The sequence below is a fragment of the Lagenorhynchus albirostris genome, chromosome 9 (assembly GCF_949774975.1).
Source record: "Lagenorhynchus albirostris chromosome 9, mLagAlb1.1, whole genome shotgun sequence".
NCBI lineage: Eukaryota > Metazoa > Chordata > Mammalia > Artiodactyla > Delphinidae > Lagenorhynchus > Lagenorhynchus albirostris.
Genome location: NC_083103.1, coordinates 63,718,323 through 63,743,235, shown reverse-complemented (window position 1 = coordinate 63,743,235; position 24,913 = coordinate 63,718,323). Strand labels below are relative to the sequence as shown.

General features: G+C 34.7%; 1 protein-coding gene across 1 annotated transcript in view; it reads right to left on the bottom strand.

The window, feature by feature from the left end:
* Positions 1–24,913, bottom strand: part of TMEM135 (transmembrane protein 135) — a 240,191-nt gene that overhangs the window by 26,344 nt on the left and 188,934 nt on the right. The window lies entirely within an intron of this gene.

Genomic DNA, 24,913 nt, shown 5'->3' with positions numbered 1-24,913 from the left:
ATTATTAAAATATTTTGGGTTTGAGCAAATGGAGGGATACAATATCCATTTATTGAAGTGAGAAAGACTACAAAAGAAACAGGTTTGAGGAGAAAAATCAAAGTTTTGTTTTAGATATGTTAAGCTTGAGATGCATGTGAGCTATAAATGGAAATATTAAGGAAGGAAGCAGCTGGCTATATAGATGTGGGTTCAAGGGAGAGGTCTGATTCGTTTATAAGTAGTACTTAAATCCATGGGACTAGATACAATCATCTAGGAATTAAGTGTTAATAAAGAAAATAGTCAAGGACTGAGTATTTTTTATTCCATCATAACCTGTAATGCAGAAAATCTTTTCTATAAAAGAAAAAAAATAATTTCTCCTAATAAATCCATTCTCTAATATAAAGTCTCATTTTGATTTTTGAGTGTACATAAAAATAATGCATTTAACTCATGTAGACATAAACTTTCCTATTAAAGCCAGTCTATGCAAATGACATAAATAACTAGTATGACTCAATCCACAGTTACTGAATCTCTACATTTGCAATGTTCTGTGCTATGTATGATATAAAACAAAGCCAGGAGAGACAAAGAGGAAAAAAAATTTGCAGCATTATATCAAACAACTTAGCTGATAAGCAACTAATCATAGAGAGTCAGGTTGGAATTACATATTATATACAAGAAAGTATAAAGAAGTTTAACATTATTATTAGAATAATACTCTTGGTCAATGCCAGTGGGAGAGAACCCAATAAGATAATTTTTTTTCAATTAGAAATATAAATGATAGTAAAATGAACAATTTTGCCCCAAAAGATTCTTTATCTCATTCTTAATTTCCATGAGATACTTCCACCTTTATCACAACATTGTACCAGCAGATGTCACTAGTAAGCCATTTTTGGAAAAATTTCTGGCTCTTTGATGTGGTTTCTATATCAAACATTTTGTTGCACATTTTCGTTTAAAAACAAATTCATAGGCATTCAAAATATGAATTTTGAATAAATTTTAGTTAAACTGCATTAAATTCCCCGAAGTAAATATCATAAATATGAGACTTTTAACGATAGGTGACATTCCTGTTCCTATTATTGCATATAGTTATAAAATCTCTAAGAACACCCTACCATTTGGCACCAACATAGAATTTGATGATGTAAATGTGCTGCTTTATTATATGCTTTCTAGTAACCTGAAAACTCTGAGAACTATTTTGACTCCTAAAATGTTTTTGTTTAGTCAGTTTTCATTTATTTGGTAAATATAATAGATATAAAAAATGTACTTTTATAAATCTCCTTTTACATATTTCTAAGGCAGTGCATGATGCTATGGAAAGACTCTTGATATGAACAATGAAACAGATACTAATCATAACTTCCCTATCAACCTAGAGCAAATCACTTAATTTAAGGGCTTAATCTCACAGCCTCCTAAAAAAGAGCCTGGAAGTAAATGACCTCCATAACTGGCTCATTAAATGATTTCTAATTCTGAAATTTCATCACTTACTATAATTGTATTTAATGATACTATTATTATTTGAAATAATAATGGAAAATAAATGAATTATTCTAAAATCACTCATAGATAATGATCTCACTGATGTCAAGAATTTTTTTTAAAAAATAGTAACATACAAACAAAACCCTGAATTTGTTTTGAGATTACTGGCTGCTACTAATATTATTTCATTTGCTTATTGCTTTACAAAACTTAGACATGGAACTTATTCCTGTCAAAGGTTCAAAGACAACCTTTTTCTTTTTTTTCTTGAAATTAAAGCCTTTCCACTTTTATTGGCATTGATAAATAATATCAATCAATTCACTGACAATACAAGTCTTTGAAATACCTTTTGCTGGGCAGGGGGATAGGACTTATTCATCTAATTAGGCACGTATCTCCATTTTAGAAATAAAATATTTTGCATATATTTTTCTTTGTAATTAAATCTAAAAAAACTGTAGAACTGGGGAAAATAGCCTTTATAACCCTTTAGAAAAAAATAACCTTTTCTTTTTTAACTTTAAGATTACAAAACGAACTACTGAGATGATATATACACTACAGAAATGCTGTTAAGTATTGATACAACAAACAATTCTATAGATATAATCTCAATAATGATAAAAGATTACATTATTGCTATACGAAGCATCAATGCTAAAATATTATTATTAATGATAAAATATAAAATGCTGTTTATTATATAGTATAGAAAGATAGAGAAAGTGGTCAAAAGGATATACCCCAAACAGTTTTAGCAGGCTACCTATTGAAGTAGGATGGGTTAAAAGACATGAAGGAAGAATAGAACTTTTTACTCTCTATATTCATATATCATTTAAAATTTTTTACAAGTATACATTTAAATATTATTTGTGTAGTTTGTTTAATTAAAAACATCAATATCTGAACATTTAGGAACATTTAGGAACAGATTAAACAGTGTAATTTACTCATTGAATTGGTTAGAAGGAAACTCACATATTGGTTAAATATTACAGCATCTATCTTTATTCACTCTACAATCATTTATCAGGCACCTAACATACAGAGGACACTGTGCTGCAGATCATTTAAGTAATGCAAAGATAAATTATATACCATCTCTGATCATTAAAAAAGATATCTGCATAGTTATATACATGTTTGTCAAATAAATGAAAATAATCTTGGCTAAAAGTTCTGGCACACAATTTCCTGTATCAGTAGTGCTTTCTAAGAGCTTAATTACTTTATTTGTACTTTATGGGTTCAGCTTCAAATTTCTTTAGTCCTGCATTTTACATCATCTATCTCCTTAAAGTATTTGATTTGAGAAAAGTAGTATGGATCTTCTTCCACTTATGATGGAGAGTATGTCCCAATAAATCCATCCCAAGTTGAAAATACCATTAAGTCGAAAATGCAGGGCTTCCCTGGTGGCTCAGTGGTTAAGAATCCGCCTGCCAATGCAGGGGACACGGGTTCGAGCCCTGGTCCAGGAAGATCCCACATGCCCTGAGCAACTAAGCCCATGCGCCGCAACTAAGCGCATGCGCCACAACTACTGAGCCTGAGCTCTAGAGCCCGCAAGCCACAACGACTAAGCCGCATGCTGCAGCTACTGAAGCCCGTATGCCTAGAGCCCATGCTCCAAAACAAAGAGAATCCACCGCAGTGAGAAGCCCACACACCACAATGAAGAGTAGCCCCCGCTCGCCGCAACTAAAGAAAGCCCGCGTGCAGCAATGAAGACCCAATGCAGCCATAAATAAATAGATAGATAGATAGATAGGTAAATAAATTTAAAAAAAAGAAAATGTATTTAATACACTTAACAAACCAAACATCATAGCTGAGCTTAGCCTAGCCTACCTTAAACGTACTCAGAACACTTATATAGCCTACAGTTGGGGAAAATCATCTAACACAAAGCCCATTTTATAATAAAGTTTTGAATATCTCACATAATTTATTGAATATCATATGGAAAGTGAAATCCAAATGGTTGTATGGGTACAGAATGGTAGTAAGTGTTGGTCATTTACCCTTTTGATTTGTGTGGCTGACTGGGAGCTGCCGTCCAACATCACCAGGGAGGATCATAACGAACACTGCTAGCTTAGGAAAAGATCAAAATTCAAAGTATGGTTTCTACCAAATACGCAATGCTTTGACACCATCGTAAAGTTGAAATATCCTAAGTTGAACTGTTGTAACTCAGTGACCACCTGCATATGCAAAAGCACAACTGAAGATGCTAAAAACAAACTGGCAAAATCAAAGACAAATTGGATTTAAAACAGTCGTGCACACTGATGATTCTTAAAATATTCTATTCTATTGATTATATCACAATCACCTAAGTCATTCAGTATCAAAAATAAAAGTTACATTATTATAATATGTGAACAAAATTATTTAAAACAGAAAATGCTTAGGGACTTCCCTGGTGGTGCAGTGGTTAAGACTCTGCACTCCCAATGCAGGGGGCCCAGGTTCGATCCCTGGTCAGGAACTAGATCCCACATGCATGCTGCAACTAAGAGTTCACATGTCACAACTAAGGAGGCTGCCTGACGCAACTAAGGAGCCCATGTGCCACAACTAAGGAGCCTGTGAGCCGCATCTAAGGAGCCCACATACTGCAACTAAGACCCCGCACAAATAAATAAATTTTTTTAAAAAAGAAAATGCTTAAACTTCAAGCATATTGAAGGTATGAAAAGAATGATATAAGAACTTAATTATAAATAACAGTTACAGACAATAGCTGGATCTTCAATATTTTGATTTGTCTAATTATGTAATTATCATTGGTACTAAAAACAAATACATTTGGAGTGCATACAACTGAAAAGTTTAATTTAAAAAAAAAAGAATGCCTATCTAAATGCCTTGAATTTGTGTTTCACAGTTGTCTTCATTATAAAGAAAACACATACCATTTTATATAGTTTTTTTTTTTTTTTTTTTTTTTTTTTGTGGTACGCGGGCCTCTCACTGTTGTGGCCTCTCCCCTTGCGGAGCACAGGCTCCAGACGCACAGGCTCAGCGGCCATGGCTCACGGGCCCAGCCGCTCTGTGGCATGTGGGATCTTCCCGGACCGGGGCATGAACCCATGTCCCCTGCATCTGCAGGCGGACTCTCAACCACTGCGCCACCAGGGAAGACCCTATATAGTTTTTTTAAGTTAAATTTTTCTTATTTTGTTTTTAAAATCCCACATGAAAGAATAAACCACTTTTTCTAATCAATTTACCTAACCTGTTTTCAGGTGTAGAAGCTTACCTTAGTACTCAGCTATAATTTAGTAACTGAAACTTGATCAACAACTATAGATTTTTTTTTTTGGAATTTTCTGTTTATTTCTTAGATTATAAACATTGATAGTATGGTGATCTCTTTTTTTTTTTTAACATCTTTATTGGGGTATAATTGCTTTACAATGGTGTGTTAGTTTCTGCTTTATAACAAAGTGAATCAGTTAACAACTATAGATTTTGATTGACACCTATTTATCATAAGAATATCAGAAAAATTGACATGGAATTAATTTAAAGATTTTATTTTAGCTTTTTTTATTATATCTTCAGTGTCCTAATCACATATGTACACTCCAACAAGTTAAATCAATCATTTCAATTTACTACTCAGAAGCTGTGATGTGCAATTAAAATACACTACATTGCTTACATACACACAACAGGTTTTTCCTCTTAAGTCTACTATTGTTTGAAGAATAAAACAGACTCAGAGAATTCAGTTTCAACCCACATATGGCACTTAATACGAGAAAACAAAATAACCAATATTATGTTCCTACTTTAAGAAAGCTCATCTCATATACAAAAATCTGAAATTGGAACAGCAACAGATGAAGAAATTTGTGGAAGATTATTTTGTTTGCTTCGTGAACACATCATATATCTTCCAAATAATTTTCAATTGGATTCCTTTAAATAGTGAATTTTCCCAGTATGTTAAAAATATTATTTTTGATTCTGGTAAATATTTTACAGTACATTTATTTCATACAGAATGGAACACTGGTGCTTAGCTTTGTTCTCAATAACCTAAGGAAAGCTGCTGAAGCAAGGCAGCAGTTATGGGTAATCAAGTGTGATTGTAAGTCCCCAGATGATTATTGTGTACTTTTTTCCAGTGTGTTCTAAATACAAATTGGAAACATTTGGATTCAAACTTACAGTAACAACTCCAATAGAATCAGATTTCTCCTTAAACTTGGAGAGGCTGGAACTGCTTTTGCTTTAAAATCCAAACTAAGGAAGGTCATGCTCCAAGCTGTCTTCAATTGCTAAGAAACCAAGAATCACCTTCAGACTGTTTCTAAAAGAAATGTTAATTAGGATGAATTTCCCTCTCAAAATGAACTGGTAATAGCAATGCTAGTCGAACTTTAAAATACTTGTAAAAAGAGCAGATTTTATCTCCACTGGATCTAAACTCTTTGTAGTTCCAAAGGAACTGGCACATGTTTACACTTGACAAATTAACAATACGCAAAAACCAAATTTAAGATCAAAATGGTGTTTTATATAAATTCAAGGAAAAACTTAGCAATTTTCTTAAAATCATGGCATTGCTATGGACAAAAATTATTTACATTAAACAAAATTATAACCACAATACTGAACCAATCTATTTTTTAAAGACCTCAAGATTGGCAAGTATTTTCATTTTTTCCCCTCCTATAATGGTGGGGAAAAGGATGAAAACAAATGTTTTCAATTATATAGAATCTTTGAATCAACATTAATTTATTTTCAAATGCACATTGGTATCTGTCATTAAAATAATATGGCAATTGGTTTTCATATTGAACAAAATGAGCAGCTATTTAGGCTATACTTTTTCATAAAGTTATGCTTATTTAATATCAAAGCTCAGATCTAAAATAAATAAAACATGCATCTCCAGATAATGGAGCAAAAACAGTATTTTGGATGCTTTTAGAAAGCTATAATTTTTTGATTAACTGAGGACTATAGAGTATCCTAACTTTAAAATAAAAATCTTCGGGCTTCCCTGGTGGCGCAGTGGTTGAGAGTCTACCTGCCGATGCAGAGGACACGGGTTCGTGCCCTGGTCCGGGAAGATGCCACATGCCACGGAGCAGCTAGGCCCGTGAGCCATGGCCGCTGAGCCTGCGCGTCCGGAGCCTGCGCGTCCGGAGCCTGCGCGTCCGGAGCCTGTGCTCCACAACGGGAGAGGCTGCAACATTGAGAGGCCCGTGTACCGCAAAAATAAATAAATAAATAAAAATTTTCATTTAAAAACTACAGTTTACTTCATTCATCTCAAAGATTATGAACTTAATTTGTGCTACGTATGACTGAAATTGGGCAACTTAACATATTGGAATCTTCCTGCACTATCAATGGTACTAGAGAAATGAAATATTGGAACTAAAGTAACCTGAGAGAATTATATTTTACAGATTAAGAAACCAAGGCCCAGGGAGATTAAGTGATTTGCCCCCAAACAGAGTTTGGTCCAAGACATCCTCACACAACAATAAAATCATTTTACACCCCAATCAACTAAGTCTCTGTGCCTGCTGGGGTCTCACTGTGGAGAAGAAATACTACAGGGAAGAAGAGGGGTCTTGGGGTGTAGGAGAGAAATCACAAATCACCTGAATGAAGGGAGAGAGCAAAATCCTTCCAACTGACATTATGCAAAGACTTTACAAAGGACGGAAGAGCATGGATAGTTTTAAAGGAACCAATTTCCTGTTCCTCTTTTCCGCATGTCCTCCCGTCGAAACATGTGGCCTGACTTTGGTCAGGACTCCATGCTGGCTTCTCTCATGCACCTCCCTCTTCACAACAGTTATTTTTTACATCAGTCTCTCCAAAATTTCCTGGACAATCATAAGGCCAACGCTTGGTATTAATGTGCCGCTTTTAGCAATTTAAATTCCAAAAGCACCTCAATCCCAGACATGAGTACAAAAAACAGGACTGAAACGAAGCTTTATTGTGTTTTCTATTATACACTACATAAGAAATTGGACTTCTGAAAGAAATTCATGAGGTCACTTCTTCCTTATCTGTCTCTCAGTAGCAAACTGTATTAGTAGTTACTTTCAGACACATTTCACACTTTCTCATCTCCCTCATTTTGGTCACCCTGGTCCTTCCATATGCAATCCCCTCTTTAACCACCCTCTCTTTTCAAAGAATTCCTACCAAGTCCATCAGGGATGGCAATTTCTCCCACAATTAGAGGGGTCTGTTTCTTTCTCAAACTTCCTTTGCTCTTTGTATATTTTTGGCAGTTTTTAATTGGCTCTGGCTAATGTGATAGTAATATCCATAGTTATCTAATCCACTCTTCCAAATATAGGGTTTCTTATGGCATTTTGTGTGTCCGTGTCCCAGAAATCAAAGGCAGTTTTATAGAGTTTACTTCTTCTAACAATGAGGCTGGGAAATATTCTGCATCTTGTTATCAGAGCATTTACTGTGTAATTAAGGTATCTAGAAATATAAACTAACAGACCGTATTAGTCAGGAAAGGATAGGTCAGTGTTTCTCAAAGTGTGGACCACTTGGAACACCATCAGCATCAGATGATAATAACTTGTTAGAAATAAAAATATTGGTTGCCATCCCAGGTCTACTGAATTCAGAAACTCCAAGAGTGGGGCCCAACCTGTACAATCTGCGTTTTAACAAACTCTCCATGTGATTCCAATAAAATTTCAATGGTTTCAACAATAAAAGTTTATTTCTTGCTCATGCTAACTGTCAAACAAGGGTTCGCTATGGCTCAACTACATGTCTTCTTTATTTCGGACCTTAGCGTGATGGAGAAGTGTCTATTCAGATCTGCTGATTGTCAAAGCAGGGAAAAAAAGAGAATACAGGACACTGTGTTCTGGCTCCAAAGCTTCTGCTCAAAAGTAAGCATAAGCCATTTCCACTCATATTTCATTAGCCAAAGCAAATCGAAGGCCAGGCATGATGTTAATAGGGCAGGGAATATAACGCTTCCCCAGGGAGAGGCAGCAAAGGCTTTTGAACAATAACATAGCCTACTATAACACGCCAAGCATATTTTTGTTGAAGATCAATTGTATGTGTTTATAATATTTAAGGAAATTCAAGGCATAATTCCTTTTCCTCCCAAATCCTACAATCATTTAGTCTTTTACACAATAACTTCAATATCTGACTTTAAGTATGATAATTCTTAAAATCTGTTACTGATTTTAGAAATAAGCTTGTCTACAACATATTAATTAGTATTTTATATACATGCATAAACATGTGTGTGTGTGTGTGTGCGCATGTGTGTGTACTCTGAGCTCCATTTTTGTTTCTCATTACTAAAGCATTCAGGAATTTCACATTGTTCAGCTATGTATTCCAAGTGCCTACATCAGTGCATAGCATATAGGTCACTCAATAAATATGTTGAAAGAAAGAAATTTTTATCTGTGTAGTAACTGAAAACACTGTATTTTTGAGTAATTATATTTCCAATTGGGTACCATGTTTCTTGGATTCATTTTTTTTAACAGCAATTCTAATAAGCTTTTTAAAAATATTTAGTTTCTAAAAAATGTGTTTATTTTAAACTCAGCTACCCATTACTTATTAACTCCCAGTGTTCATCCTTAATATAAACTTGTATTAGTTTTTTCCCTGATAATTTGGTATGAATTTACACTTAGACATAAATGTTGCATAAATAGGAGTCTAAAAAGGAGTCTAATCTTTCTGAATGAGGAGCTATTTTTCAACACCCCAAATGAAATATAACAGTGACTGGAATATAAAACTATCAAGTCCAAAAGGCAGGAATGGGAATGCAGCTATAGGCATGTTTACACTGAACTAGGAGTTGCAACTGAATAAAAGAGGTGAGACCATAAAGTTTGTAGGTTGGGGCATTATTCACATCCATTCACGCAGTTAAATATTTCACAAATATATACTATGAGTCTACTATGTACCAGGCAGTTTGCGAAGGACTGGGGATAGCCAGCGTCCGTGTTCTCCAAGAGTTCACAATCCAGCGGCGTATACACGTAAGTGAAAAGTGCATCTACATTACAGGAAATACCTTAATATAAAGCACACAGTGCTAAAGGAGCACAAAGGAGAGGTGTCTAACCCTGGCTTGGTCACGGAAGGCTACCCAGGAAAATAAAAGAGATATTTAAGGTGGTACATAAAGGAAGAAGTGGAGGAAGAACGCAGAGAAGGACAATATATATAAGACTTAAAAAAGAGAGCACATTAGGTATTCTGGGAACTGAAGAGGTTTAATGTGAGTGGCACATGGAAAGGAGGAAACAGTGTAGAGAAAGACTGGCATAGGCCAAACCATGTCAAAAATGAGTTTGAACTTTAGCTATAAGGCAAAAGGCCCCACGCCCCAGAAGAATGACATGACCAGATCTGTGTTTAACAAAGATATTCCAAGTGTAGCTTTCATGACCTAGTACTGAATTCCACCTCATTGTTTATTTTTAAACTATCATCTCACTTAGCAGTATTTGTTTAAACCTTTTAAACGTCAACTTACAAACTGAATTCTGTTGAAAGCAACCAATATTAAAGCCATCTAAAAACTTACATCGCTCTTTATTTTGTTTTAATAGATTAAACTATACATCAACTTTAAGACATTTTAATATATTCTGATAGATCAAAAAATTGGTTTAAAAACAATTTTTCAAAACTATGACTAAATGAAAACATAAAGTATTAAACTTTAAGACGCTATAAAATTCAGGTAATTAATACTAGCTGTTGTAATAAAAAAAGCCCCCAAAAAACCCTCTATTTCTCACTTTGCAATCAGGAATTCATCTGGACTATCTCTGCCACAGAGAATAACCTCATTTTCAGCAACCATAATGTAGTTCTAGATATTGCTCTGTGTGTGTACAATTAATAAAGTCACATAATTTATTTACTGTGGGAACAGAGAAGGATGGTAGAAACCAAGACTGCCAACAAGGCACTTTGGATGGAATAGTTATATACCTTTGTGTAATTAACACCATATCCAATTCTCTCGTTATTGTGCTAATTCCTTCCCATCCCATTGCTGACGTTGAACCAATGGAAAGCTGCAGACAGTCTGAGTTTTTCTGCCGTCATCTGTAGTCTCTTCAAACTTCTCTCCCAGGTTCCAGGAAAACTGTGTTGTTTTCAAAGTGCTCTCAGTTTTTATGGCGAGGTCCCTTCATAGAGGTCCCTTCTATGAGGATCTCATGGGAAATCTTAAGTTTGATGACCCTTATCAGCCTTGTCACTTCACTTTTGAGGATCTTTTTTTGGAAGAGTTGGGCAGGGGAGGGAAGATTAGGGGACTGGTTACAGGAATAACCTGATATTTTTTGAGAAACTTTAGAAAGGTATTCTACTTTCCCTCAAGCTTTATTAGAAGTGAAATTCTACCAGGGTAGAAAATGAGAATAAAAAGGTTTTAATTCATCAGACTATTTGGAAAAATGAAGTCTTTTGAATATACACATAAAATGTGACAACGGATTTACATGCAAACAGTCATGCTTATCTTAAAGACAAAAACAAAATTCTATCTGACCAGCCTAAATGAGGAATAGGGAGGAATGAAAGGTCATCCAAAACTATAAGGCCCATATTCTTTCAAGGACATCCATTGCAAAACAGAATCAGTAAACAAAAACAAAGCCATCTGGAAGGTATTTCTTCGATATCGATCATGTGGCATTGATAATTTCAAAATGCAAGAGAAAGAAAACACAGCTACCCCTACTTGAGCAATGTTTCATTTACTGTATCAGAGCCAACAATGTTAATGACTTAGAACAGTCTTAAGGTTATCATGAATTTCAACAGAGATGATCTATCATCCACAAATAGGTCAGTAGATATGTATGGCCTGATATACTGAGAGGTTAATTCTTTTCCTTCTAGTTAGTGTTCTCCCATTTTAGACTCCACAATTGATCACGGTAAGACAGTCTGAGAATCTAATTTTTAATTCTGGCTCTTTCACTAAATAGTTACAAGACCTTAAAAAGAAACTTACGTTTCTAATCCTTAGTTTCTTCAAATATAAAGTGAAAAGATGGAACTGAATGATCCTTAGGATTCCTCACAACTTAAACATTCTGATACAAAATAATCTATAAATTTTTATGATTTACTCAAACTTGAGACAGTCACAATCTGCTTCTAGGTGTCAAATTTAAATAAATTGAATCAATACTAAATTTATATGAGATGGATTGAAACTTTGAATTCTAGGGATCACTGAAGATATAGCTTTGTATGTTCTGAGTAGAAAAATAATTATATAATTAACGTTCTACTCAAAGTAAAATAACTTCTAATACAAGTGAACAAACTAAATACTCAAATGTTCAAAATTATATTTTTACCTCCAGGTGGGTTATCTACTTCTAAATTTGCCTGTAACATCTATATGTGAAAATTATCTGAGTTCTGTTGAATTAAGTACAGCAAATAACAGTTCTGTTGAATTAAGAATAGAGTATATTGTTTATATACATCTATATTTGTTACAAGCTGACTTTCTGCAACATGCTCGTGCTTTACCTGTTTTGAAAGGTGGAACATACTCGTGTAATACTTCATAGGAAAATATCTTAGAATATTTAATGTATATATGACCTAATATTTAACAAGAAAATATCTTAGAACATTTAATGAGCCTACATTAGAAATGTTTAAAAATATATTAAGGATAGTAGCAAGGGCTTCCCTGGTGGCGCAGTGGTTGAGAGTCCGTCTGCCGATGCAGGGGACACGGGTTCGTGCCCCGGTCCGGGAAGATCCCACATGCCGCAGAGCAGCTGGCCCGTGAGCCATAGCCGCTGAGCCTGCGCGTCCGGAGCCTGTGCTCCGCAACGGGAGAGGCCACAACAGTGAGAGGCCCGCGTACCACAAAAAAAAAAAAAAGAAAAAAAAAAGATAGTAGCAAGATCACATACACACATATTTAGGATTGTATATGTTATTTTTCAAAGATGAACAAAAACTGGTGTACGGTCACATCTAAGTAGTTCTAATTACACATCAATTCTCTCCCTAAATACCAGCCTAGCTAATGTCCATCTCTTGTAATTTTATATTTTCCTTTGCATATGTAAACTGAAATGCTGCTGAGTCAAAAGCAATAATATTATTTAAAAATGAAGAAAATAATCTTCATTTCAGTGCTACATAATTAGGGGCCCTGTGGAGGCTGGCAGTAGAGAAAAGTGGGAGGAAAACTTTAAAATCCAAACTATCTTGGTTTTTCTCACTGAGACTCTAACTTGATGAAAAATGTATTCTGTCTTCCAACAAGTTTGTACGTGTGGGTTATATTTTAGGTTTTCAGTATCCTGCCAGACAAACTCTTAATATACAGAGTGATTGTTCTGGCAGCAATGTATCAAAACTCAACATTCTTAGAGTTAGTCCAGTGCCCTTTCCTAGAACATATGCTCACCTAACAGCCAAGTGGTTGATAGGCACCACTCACTATAAGCATCAGGTTGACAGCCTATAACGGTTGCTAGCACTTAAATACAGGAATTTACTTTTGACTTCAAGCCATGCCTTGTTCTGCATCTCATTTTTTCAGAAAAAAGGAAGGGGATTCAAGCTTCAGAGGCAAAATTTCAAAAGGCTAAAGATGAGGGAGAGTCAAGTGAAAACACAAAAGACAATCATACAGCAGGACAGAAGAAAATAACAGTCTTGTATTTAGTTTGAAATAAAATTACCCAATGTAATAGTAACACTTCACATACTTTTTTTATAGCAGAAAAATTGTAGGGGCCTGAACATGCAGACAAGGCCTTCTCAAATATCCATTCATTTAAATAAAACAAAAAATGAAGGAGAGGTTAAAGATGATTTTCTCTAGAAATACAACAGATGCTTCTTAGAATTCCTTAAGGGAAAAAAAGATTTCTTTAGAAACCAGTGCACTTACAAATCATATTTTATGGAAGTCTTGTCTAGCCTTCTCTAATATGAGGACATAGAATTGAAAATATGGTATTTCTTTCTCAAGAGTTCATTCACTCCTGCTACTAATTCTACGCTTGAGTCAGTACAGAATATCTGCCACAAGACAAGATACTTGGGCCTTTCTGAAAAAGTAAGTCAGAAAGTCAGAAGGTAGGAAGGTACTGGTGGAACCTGAGAAAGACATGTACGGGGTAGAGCATTAAGGGAGCTAATAAGTGGAGAAGTGTAGACAGGGAGGAAAGCTTTGAGGGAAGTGAGCAGAGATTGTTAAAAGTCACATTTGTGAAGAAATTTCAAATAAGGCTGGATTTAGCCCTGAAGGCTGCAGCATTGACTCACAAATTCACAATTACCATTTTCGCTTTGCCTACCAGGAAAGGGAGTAGCTGGCAGAATAGTGGGAGTTGAGTCCTGAGGGAATGTGGGAAAGAAACAGACATTGAGAAGGGTTTCATTTTTAGTGTTCAGCAGCTTTCAGACTTGAAAGTTCTGTTGACATTTCTAGCTTGGGAGGGGAAGGCTTCCTGAATTACTGCCACACCCATTCCACCCACTCTAAAGACTGGTCTAGAGACCTATATTCCCCCAAACAGTACAAAATACATTTCATAAATCTCATATCTGGTATCCTTGTTTAAAAATACTCAAGTTTCATTTACTTTGGCTAGTACACTTGAGACCAACTCTATCTACATCATTAGCACAGAACTTGAATGCCCAAAGTAAAACAACACTTACCAAACAAAGTCTGGGGGGAAAACACAGATAAATAATAAGGAGGGACCTGAATAAACTAAAAGCAAGTTAGCTAATATGCCTGATCCTCAGTTTCTTCCTCTGTAAGACAGGGGGGAAAATAATTAAAATGAGGTAACATACAATCATCTATCAAGAGCAATGCCTGGAACAAGACAGGTATTCAGTACATGCTAAGTTCCTTTCTCCCCTTCCCTTGGGTCTTGTTTTCTATAATTTATGGTTTTCTCCTTCCTCCCCCCTTGGTGTTGGAACTTTTTTCTGAATCTACAGTCTCAGCCTTTAAAAATCTATGTGCAGATTCCAAGTGATGATTTCCACTTTGTGAACAATATCATATATTTGTTCTATTTTTCTTTAAAACCATAGTCCGTTAGAAGAACTGAAGACTGGTAGAACCACAAATATCAATGGATGAGCAAATGAGAAGATCTAAAATGACAATAAAAATAAACAGCAAGGAATAAAGGGTACTAGGAGAGGATAGTAGCCTTGAAGTCAACTACTGTCAAAAAGATTAAAAAGACCTCTAAGAACGTGGGTAGGTAATAACAACACTTGTATGGTGTTTTATTTGGTCCCCACAACATCCATTTTACAGATAAAAAGACTGAGCTTTAGGAAGAAAAGTATCGTGTCCAGGATTGTTCAGCTAATAAATTATTAGAGAAGGAACCAGAATTAGAATCTAAGACTTCTGACTCTAAATCCTATATTCTTTCTACTATAGGCTTAGTGAAGAAGAACTCAGACTGTAAGAAGCCAAAAGCTAGAAAGGTCCAACTTCAGAAATGAGACGATCTAGGGCTAATGAAAAGTTTAAGGGCTTAAATTCTTTGAAAGCAAAGGTAATTTTTGGTTCATGCCCTGAGAAATAAAAAGGACTTTCCAAGAGTTCTACATTCCAAAAGAGCACACTGTAAAATCCTAAAAAGAGACCTCAACATCATAACAATCGGAAATAAAATGATGGTTCCAGAACCAATCAGATCAGTCAGAATCATCACAGTGCTCGGACCAGATCTATAGAGATCATCTCCAGTCTTGTATCTGGTACAGCAACACTGTCCAACAGAAATATAATCCAAGCTGTGTATATAAAATGTTAAATTTGCTAGTAGCCATATTTTAAAAGGTAAAAACATGTGATTAATTTTAATAATATATTTCACTTAACCCAATATATCCAAGGTATTATCATGTCAACAAATAATCAACATAAAAGAATTATTAATAAGATATTTACATCTTTTCCCATACTAAGTCTTCAAAATCTGGGTGTGCTTTATACTTACAGCACCTTATATTTGGAGTAGCCACATTTCATGTGCTCAATAGCTGTGTTTGGCTGAGGGCTATTATACTGAACAACGCAGTTCAACATAATCACAAAAGCAACTGCAGCCTGCATATAAGTGACTTTCTAAAGATTAAAATTAATAGGGTGGTAATAGGATGTGTGGTACAACTTTCTTCTCTTCATTGATATTAGAACCATGAAAACCTGACAGAAATCCACAGTAAGTTAATGTGACCATACTGGAGCTCTAGGGAGTTGATATTGATTAACTGAACCCAATAAGACTGTGATTACAGACATATTTTTTTTAGTGCTGATGTATAATTTTCAAGGGGGCTTTTCTTTTAAGGATTATAGTCAAGAAGGAAGCAATCATAAATGACCTTTCTAAAAGTAAACTGATAGGTAACCTGATACAAGAAAAGCATTTTATAACTGAGAATTCACATAAGAGAAAGCGTATTGAGATTTTTACAGATGTTCCTTCTGGTACATATGACTTGAATCTGAAAAAAACTTAATTTCTCTTAAAAACAGAACAAAACAAAACCAGTGAGAACATCTACAGAAATCTGTAGTCTAAGAGTAATGATGGCTGATACTTTCCCAGAAAATGCTATTTCACAGAACATTTTAAATTTGTGGCATTGTGAAGAAGGCTATGAAACTTAATTTTAATAATAAACAGAAGAGTTTGACAAGTCATGTAAGCCAGAACTAGATGTGAAACTGCTTACGTTTTGGTGAATAAAATAAAAATGCAAAAATTAGTGGAAAGATTTAGGATACGACAAATCGTATGGTGAGTATGAACAGGAGTCTGTCTCTTCACATTCAGAGGCTGTAACTTCTGAATTAGAAGCACTAAAGGGAAAGTTCTTTTGTTATATGCTGTAGGACTTTACTTAGAGACAGCTTACTGAAATCTACTGATTTGGCTAGTCAAAATGAGAAAAGTATGAGTAATTTTTTAAACAATATAATTCTTCCTTAAAACTAGCCATTTTTAAAAGCAAATTATGGAAACTATAATCCTATCAATATAAAAATTTAAGAATAAATAGTGATTTTTAACATAAAAATCTAAGTAAAATTCTTAGAAACTTAGAAAAACAAAGAATTTAAACTGCTTAAGAAAGACTAGGATAAGCATCTTAACCAGAACTGTCTTTTCAATCTAGATGCTATCTGAAATCTAGACATCCAAGAGAAAAACCTCAAGCAGCTGGAATCCAGCTTAGATACACAAAATAAATCACTTCTGACTGCAATCCACTCTGAAAAGCTCTAATCAGGTTTCCACAAGCAACAAATCAAACAAAACAAAAACATTAACACTAGTAAGCTGGGTTTACTAATTGTTCAGCAAGAGAAAAAATACAAAAGCAACAATGAGATAGACTAGAACACTGTTAAATCCATGACCATCCATTCAATATCTTTGACCGTTAAGGTCAGAATTTTGTTCCTAATATACTTGTGAAATAAAGATATAGAAGGTTTTCTTGTTCTAGTTCAAATTCTTAAATCATTTATTGGAAACTTAAGTTATTTAAAAAGGTTATAGTTGATAGTGTGTAATGAACATGTAAATATTCATATTCAGACCATCTTTAAAAAAGAGTAGTTACTCTCCCCTGAAAGTAAACAAGACTTTACTTAGCTATCCTGTATTGCAGAGCACACTCACAGGAAAATAAGAGTATTGATCCCGACACTTAGTTTCATGCATTATTCCTTGAAATGTATAACATGCACAAAATTTTCTACTTTCATGAAAAGTTTTTATGTATCACCACCAAAAACAATCATGAAGGGACTTCCCTGGTGGCACAGTGGTTAAGAATCCACCTGCCAGTGCAGAGGACACGGGTTTGAGCCCTGGTGCGTGAAGATCCCACATGCCACAGAGCAACTAAGCCCGTACGCCATAACTACAGAGCCTGCGCTCTAGAGCCTGCGAGCCACAACTACTGAGCCCACGGGCCACAACTACTGAAGTCCGTGCCCCTAGAGCCTGTGCTCCGCAACAAGAGAAGCCACTGCAATGAGAAGCCCCCACTTGCCGCCAACTAGAAGAAAGCCGGCGTGCAGCAACGAGGATCCAATGCAGCCAAAAAATAAATAAATAGTTTTTTTTAAAAAATCATGAAATCTAAGCTATGAATAAAGTAAGAAATAAGCTTAGGTAACCGTTTGCAGCTTACTATTATCTTCAGTGGGAAGAAAATACCTTTCCAATGAAAGATTTTTCCTCTAAAATACTATTTTTTCTTTTCTTTTTCTGTTTTTTTTTGATATAATAAAACTCCCACAACCATGTGAAATAAAATATAGCATGTCTACCATTCTTTAAAAGAGGATGATGGACAAGAGTACATATCTCCTGTGAGTGAGGGAGAATTAGGAAGGAATTTCTGCCTGATCATTTAGGACTTTCTCAGTTCAATAATCATCTTTTCTCACATACCTAAATAAATGAAACAAACAGGTGAGAATTTTTTCATCCACCCCCTCCCCATAAAGGAACTGGAAATCCAATTTAAAAACACTGCTTTTCATTAACCTGTTAATAATATAACATATATTTTAGGTGAATGTATAATTAGACTTCACTTATCATTTTATGGAAGAATTTCCCTGTAGTAATTGAAAACTACAGCAATTATGACTTATGCCCTCTCCAATTTGTTTTTTGCACTAACCTCACTATATGCCATGAGTGTCCCCAAATCCCATTCTACTGCTTCTCAATCCTTGTCTTCACCGGTCTGTGTCAGTTATTTAAACTTCAGTTCAAAATGTACTTACAAAATCAGTATTAAAAAATCAGTCTGGGGCTTCCCTGATGGCGCAGTGATTGAGAGTCCGCCTGCCAATGCAGGGGACACGGGTTCGTGCCCCGGTCCGGGAAGATCCCGCATGCCGCGGAGCGGCTGGGCCCGTGAGCCATGTCCGCTGAGCCTGCGCGTCCGGAGCCTGTGCTCCGCAACGGGAGAGGCCACAACAGTGAGAGGACCGCGTACCGCAAAAAAAAAAAAAAAAAAAAAAAAAAAATCAGTCTGAAAAGATGTGGATCCAAGGATGGTGACTGCTAGATACTTACCTAATACCATTCCCCCTTTCTTCTTTAGTAACAGAATCCCATTATCTAGTTAGGCATGCTACTCTCCAGAATAAAAGACCACAATTCCCAGCTTGTATGGCCATGCGACTGAATTCTGAGCAATGAGAGGAGAGCAGAAGTGTTGTGTGGAGCCGGCTTTGTCTAAAGAAAGTTGATTTCTATAGGATCGTCTCTTTTTCTTTTTTTGCCATTCACCTTCCTCCTAGCCTATAAGACAGATACAAAGGCTGGAGTCCTCGCAGCCATCTAGTATAGGAAGTGATCTTAAGAATGAAGTTTATTCAGAAGCGTGGTGCAACAGTGAGTTAGGACACAATGACTCTGGAGTTACCGTATCAGCTCTGGACCCCCCGCCTGGGGTCCTCTTTTATGTAAGAAGTAAATTTACCTCATGTTTAAGCCACTGTATTTTAGGTTTTTCCATCTTAAGCACTGAACCCAATTCTAAGTAGTCCATACAACTGAGAAAATAAGAAACAGAATGCAGGAAAGAAAAAGTTTTACTTTTTACAGGTCATATTCTTCCTGGCATCACATTAAACCAGTTTAGCATAATGGTTAAAAGCATCTGGGTCCAGATCCTGGCTCTGCCACTTATAAAAGCAACTTAATTAACCCTTTCTATAAGTTTGCCCACTTATAAAGATAGGGTGATAATAATGGCACCTACCCTCAGAGGGCTGTTTTGAGAATTAATTAACATTTGTAAAGTACTTAAGCAGTGCCTGGCACAATATAAGTGTTATAGATATGCTAGCTCTCATGATTACTACTGATCTAATAAATAGCCTTCATTATATATTTATATTTCAATACTAAGTGGACTTGAGGAAATTGCTCAACACAAGATTTTCTCAAACATATACAGGGTCCAACACTGGAATATGGGCACAGCTAAATATATCTGTTTAATAAAGGTAATTTACTGTACTAGGAAATTCTGGAAAAATATTTCCAAGAAAGTATAATGACATCATTCAATAAGAAAACAATTTTTATTTAGTTTTACCACTTAACAGGTTAAATAAATCATTAAAGAGAAAGCAATTTTCATACTACCTTAGTAATTTATTAATGTGATCATATGATCATTAACTCAATATAAAGCTTTGAGACATTTTCTTTAAGCAGCGTCAGACATTTAGGGAAACTTAATTTCAACATGTACATAATCAATCTACCACATTTACAAATAGAATTCTATAGTCCTTAGACAGTAAATGTCTCATTTGACTTATATATTTTGCACTGATTTCACTCATAGTTCTGATTGTTTCTCTTACCCATCCTGGTACTCCTGACCTCATCCCATTGATGCTGAGATTATTAAATTCCATCTGTAATATGTATACTCTGTTCTAAATACCAATACACATACAAACCAAAAGGGATGTGGACATAATATTAATATGTTTCAATCTTAATGTTTCAATCTTAATGCTTCAATCAATTAATGTTTCAATTGTTCAATAAATACATCACCTTTACTGAGTACTGAGTACACCTTTACCTGTTTTACCTTGTCCTATAATCTTAACCCCACCTGGAAAAAAATTTTTTTTTCTCTTTTGCCTCTTTGCCTCCAGTAAAAACAAGGTGTCTTACAGACACATATGCCCTGCAGCCATCTTAAAAGAAGGCTGCTTCTTTACTTACCACTTTCTTCCCTGCTCACTATTTCTAGCTTTTATCCCCAATTTCTAGCATTATCCCCAATTCATTAGCATAATCTTGATCATTTAAGACTCATTCCTTTCAGTCATACCAGCCCTTGTGCCTCATCACTGTTGTATCTGCCAACCTCTCTGTCATTCTCTCTTATTTATCAAAGGCCTTAGAACTTAACCCGAAGTCTTTCTCTCAACTTCAAATCCTCCATCATTCTGGGTGACTTCAACAATCACATGTGTGATCCATGCAGTACTCTGGCCTTCTCAATTCCAGTTGAGTAACTCCATCTCACTTCAGCCATCTACTTCCATAGTTACTACCATCATCTTGTCATCCTAACTGCTCTGGAATCATTTACTCAAGCAGTTCACCTTGTAACCACCTTCTCCTTTACTTCTAATTCTCTTGAGGAACCACTCCCACCATGACAGGTCTTTGGCCTCTTAAGAGAATTCCAATTCAATAGCTTCATATTTCTTTCCACCTATCAAAACTTTCTTTCTTCACCATCTTCCTTATCCAGCTGAAATTCCATGACATCAGGAAACACTCTACTACCCTAAACTCCTTTGCCATTCAGTCCTTGCATCACCTCCACTGGCAAAACTGCAACCACACATAAAACTACCTACTTTCTCCATAACTATAAAGAAGCAAGTGCGCACTGCTAGAGAAAGCTACACTACAAAATATGATCAGCATGCCCAGATGGATCCTGAACACAGCCCAGCAATCCTACCCTTTTACTCTGATCTACACAAAACAAATATTGCAAAGATTCTGAATTCTATCCAGGCCTTTGGCTCTTTATCCTTAGTTTCACCAAAGATCCTACCTTCTACTTTACTGAGAAACGTAATAGCTAACAGACATGATTTTCCAATAGGAGATTCATGTCTGACAGCTTCTGCTTTGCACCATTTTCTTCTTCTTCCCTCCTATTACATTAGATGGTAGTTAAAGCTATGAATATGGGGTAAGTTGTTTACAATGAGAATACAGAGACAAGAAGAGAGCTTAAATCCAATCTTTGAAGAATTCTAAAATCTGATGGCTGAGTAGAGGAGAATGAAGCTTCAAATCAAACCACAAATTCTGCACTAAAAACAAGTCAGCTACATTTTGTGTCTGTGTATATATATTCACACATTTCACACATTTAAGCTATATTTTGTGTGCATATATACATTCACAAATATACACACACATATATACATATATTTACACAAGAAATTGGTTTTGAGGGCAAATATAACTCTAGGGTTTTCCAACAATATTAAACGTTAGTCCTTTGATAGATGAAGTTCAGCAATGTTATTATTACTGAGGTCCAAAGAAATCCTCTCCCCTGTGGAAATGAAGTAATCTACTTAACGGAATTTAACTATCCAAGAGTGGGGGAGAAACATGAAATTATTACCTTTTGTAGACATAAAACTTTCTACTTGGAACAAAGATAGCTCTTGCTCATCAAGAACATATGTAGATTTAAGATCTTTAACTATAAACAGTAGGCTTCAGGCCTGGGTGGTCTGTGTTATGTCCAATAATATATAAATTGGCCTATCCTCAAAATAAATATTTCCTTTTTCATTACTCTGAGTCATGTAAAAGATTCAATCTTTCTTCAAAAACAGAAAGGTTTTCAATAAAAATTTTTTAGCTTTAAGTCTATATATTCAATAGATAGTTCAGGATACTACTCCTCATTAAATGCATATAAAAAGATCTTAAATGATTTTCTCTGTATCTCAAGGAACACTCTGAGTAAACTGGGAAGATGCTTAATGAGAAATAAATCCTCTTTATGCATACAGTAATTACTGATACTTTTTGTATGGTGTTTCATAAAGAGCTATGACCCAGGGGATGAGATGAACTATGTATTACCCTATGCTCCTGTTTTATCTCAGAGATAATGTATTACTGACTATTTGGCATACTGTACAAGCCACCTAAAAACTGGTTTAAAGCTCAACATGTCTTATATTTTCTTTATATATTATATCAAAATGCTGGCTGATTAGGTGAAATGTGTCTCAAAGAATACATGAATATTTTATAAATGATACATACCAATAATTTTCAAGAAGTCCCCAGATCCTTATCAAAATTTGGTATAAGTATGAGAAAAAGTAGCATTCAAATGAAAGGAAACATTTTCTTTTTTTGGAAGAAGAGAAGGAGAAGAGAAAATACTGAAGGGTAATATACTCCGTTTATGTATAATATGACAAAATGGCTCCATGAAACCATCCAAAGAATTGTTTTTCTCTTTTAGGATGAAAAGGGTACAGTATTCTTCATGCATGATAGGAACTTGGTCTGACTCTCGATTTGTTTCCATACCTGCTTAATGAGTTGGTCAGAAAATATTCACAAGTCATAACAAAGACATATCATCAGAGTATCAAGATTCCAATATCACCATGACCAGATGTGTAGAAGTAAAAACCTTGGCTTCTGGCTGGGTTTCTCACTATCGGTCTATAAAATGAGCATTAAATATTATTTGTTCTAGCTCTAACTGTCCTCCTTCTAAAAGAGCTGATCTAAGTGTGAAACACTTTCTCTATGGAAAGTTAATGAACACTATGAAGAAATGTTTTAGCTGCAACTGGCTGTTCTCCAGATAGTACATATGGACTCAGATGTCCAGTCACCTCCCATATAACTGGATTCTCAAGAACTGCAGTTGTTGAATACCAAAATACTTTTTTCCCTATACAATTAATATGCTACTTTTTTATAGTATTATCTGAGTGATAGAAAATTTTACGTTAGTAATACTTAAGTAATACTATAGTTTTTCTAATAACTGAGAATTTGTGACAAACACCATAGCCATCTTGTAACTGCAAAAATCTTTACTGTTTTGGGATAAAATGGAGAAAAAAGCTACACATCATTAATATTAGGGAAGGTAAGATTCAGCTTGAGTTTGAATCCAAACATTATGCTACTATTACTGAATACATTAAATTAAGTTTAAATAAATAGAAATCTAATACGTTAGAGGGAAAAAAATACACATTTAAAAAAAACTATATACTTTAAAAATGAGAGAATAATGGAAAATAAAGAACACATGCTATCTTTAAATTATTCTAGTTAAAAATATAAAAACAGAGCATTTTCTTTTCTCCCCTTATTGTAAGACATTAACAGAAAAGCCATGAGCGTGTGATACAAGAAATCTTTCATGTCCTTGCAGTAAAGTTTAAAGTTATTGTTTAAATGTTAGTGACTGCTTCATAAAACAAGTATCTATCTCATCAACCTTAGATTTGTCCATTTGGGAAGAACATACATTTTCCATTACAAATGTCTTAAAAAACGGCACTCTTCAATATTTATGTGACTCATACTCCTTACTCTGCTATTATACAAAATCCTAGGTTTATCATGTCATTAAAGCAATGACTTGATAATTAGTATTTGATTATAATGTTATTTCAAATGGATCAAAATTCTGGATAATGTACTCTTATTTTATATGCTAATCAGGATAGCATTAATTACTTAAGAACTCAATGCTCTGATTATGACACAGTCTCACTCATTCACAGTATGAAATCCAATTCTTATATGGTATGCAATTCATGAAAAATATTATAAGGCTATTCCAACATAAAGACTATTTCTAAGACTAAACCAGAGTTTGTTTTTAAAACTTTTTTACATTGATATTTGTCACCAAAGATATTTCAACTATGTATTACTAAATCTATAAATTTTGTCCCTTCTACAAAATCAATAATGTATATACAAAGTCTCCTTACACAGATTAGGATAAATATGCAATTGTGGCATTTTTTCACCTCTGCTCCAATTTCAGCTGAATATTCTCTCATGTGGCAAAAATATTCAGGGAGCCCTAAACAAGGAACCAAGAATTTTTCAAATCTAAGAAATGAACAAAATAGGATTTGATAAATTTGCTTCATCAACAACTTTCTATTATCAGATGAGCATGAGACAAACAGCATTTTTACAATTTAATTTATTAGAAGATTTCTAGTCTAATACCTATTCAAACAGGTAAGTCACTATGTGCAAGAAATATAATATTAAAGATGCAGAGTTTATATATAAAATATGAACATGATAATTATACTACTGGATAATTAAAGAAGAAATTCAATCTAATCTAATCTACCATATATTGAGGGCCTACACTATAGAAGGAAATGAGGACCCATTGTGATAGGGTACTTCAGTAGGTCTTTGGAATAAAGAGCTCATGCCGTTCAAGAAACTCATAGTGTAAGTGAGTTTTATGTGATATTAAGGAAAATAAAGGGATTTTATAAAAGGATACTATTCACAAGAAAAGGAATAGTTATTACTTTCTAAAATTATTTAGAAAAAGGAAGGTCTTGATAATGCATGAGCATCACCTTTCTCAACAAATGCAACATATAGAGCCTACTATATATAAAACAGATAACCAACAAAGACATATTTATTGTATAGCACAGGGAACTCTAGTCAGTATTTTGTAATAACCTATAAGGGAAAAGAATCTGAAAAAAAAAGATATATATGTATGTATAACTGAA